We start from the raw sequence: 1,518 nt of genomic DNA on the forward strand, positions 1-1,518 counted from the left end.
TGTAAGTCTTTTGTTTTTTAAGTACATTTTAAGTTTATTTTAAAATTTAAGGTTTTTTTTTCATTTTTTTAAATTTTACTTTGAGTTCTGGGATACATGTACAGAACATGCAGGTTTGTTACCTAGGTATTCATGTGCCATGGTGGATTGCTGCACCTATCAACCCGTCATTTAGGTTTTAAGCCCTGCATGCATTAGGTGTTTATCCTAATGCTCTCCCTCCCCTTGCCTCCCATCCCCTGACAGGCACCAGTGTGTGATGTTCCCCTCCCTGTTTCCATGTGTTACCATTGTTCAAAAACATATGGAACACTTCACAAATTTGCTTGTCATCCTTGTGCAGAGGCCATGCCGATCTTCATTGTATTGTTCCAATTTTAGTACATGTGCTGCCAAAGCTAGCACCAGACTAGGTCTTTGTAGGTTGTATCAAACTTCTCACATGTACCACCCCACTGTAGATTTGGATTATATCCAAAATATATTGCCATGTTCTCTACCTAATAAAACACTGCTAAGCAAGGATTACCTGAGATATTTCTTGACAAAAAGAATCTAAAAATCCATGGAAGTATTCTTCAAAGAATATGAAAAGTAGCCTTTGTTGTCCTAAGAACTGTGTAGGCACACTGCTAAAAATTGCTACACTGAAATTTTAAGAAACTTACAGTAACAAAAGTTATCATTTTTTAGTGTAAAGAATTTTTGGCAGGGTGCGGTGGCTCATGCCTGCAATCCCAGCACTTTGGGAGGCCGAGGTGGGTGAATCCCGAGGTCAGGAGATCAAGACCATCCTGGCCAACATGGTGAAACTCTGTCTCTACTAAAAATACCAAAAATTAGCCAGGCGTGGTGGCACGCACCTGTAATCCCAGCTACTCGGGAGGCTGAGGCAGGAGAATCGCTTTAACCTGGGAGGCAGAGGTTGCAGTGAGCTAAGATTGTGCTACTGCACTCCAGCCTAGGTGACAGAGCGAGACTCCGCCTCAAAAAAAAAAAAAAAAAAAAAAAAAGAATTTTCCTGGAATAGTATCTTATGTTTTCTTTACTAGTTCCATTCCTCCATTTTAACTATTTTGCTTTACATTTCTTTCTTGAATTTGTGAAATGTTACTTCCTTCTCTCACTAGCCCTAAAGAGTTTACTCTTACTAACCAGATACCATGATTAGTGCAGCTGAGAAAACCATGTGTGCCTATGCGCATGTCTTCAGCAAGGAACTGGTGAATTGTTATCATTTTCTTTTGAAGCTTATAGAAATACAAGAATATACCTGCGTATCATATTTTTAAAACCATACTGCAATCATTTCCTACTTCTAAGTAGCATGTGATATGAAACAGCTGAAATGTTTTGAAACACATGTACATGAAATACTTATATTTTGTATCGAGTTTGATAAATAGCCTGAGACCTTGGGAAAGTCAGAATGTTTTCCAATGTGTCTGATATGTCGAGTGCTGTCATATTCATGTGGTTGCATGGTCAAATTTGAGTGTGAGAAATGACTCGGTTTTC

The 1,518-nt window shown here is 38.7% G+C and overlaps 1 non-coding gene across 1 annotated transcript; it reads right to left on the minus strand.

The window, feature by feature from the left end:
• Window positions 1-298: 298 nt before the first annotated feature.
• On the minus strand, window positions 299-405 carry LOC112131892 (U6 spliceosomal RNA). The gene has a single exon (XR_002913750.1). It is a non-coding gene; the product is annotated as a U6 spliceosomal RNA (small nuclear RNA).
• Between the last annotated feature and the right edge of the window lie 1,113 nt (window positions 406-1,518).

Source organism: Pongo abelii, chromosome 20 (genome assembly GCF_028885655.2).
Source record: "Pongo abelii isolate AG06213 chromosome 20, NHGRI_mPonAbe1-v2.0_pri, whole genome shotgun sequence".
Classification (NCBI taxonomy): domain Eukaryota; kingdom Metazoa; phylum Chordata; class Mammalia; order Primates; family Hominidae; genus Pongo; species Pongo abelii.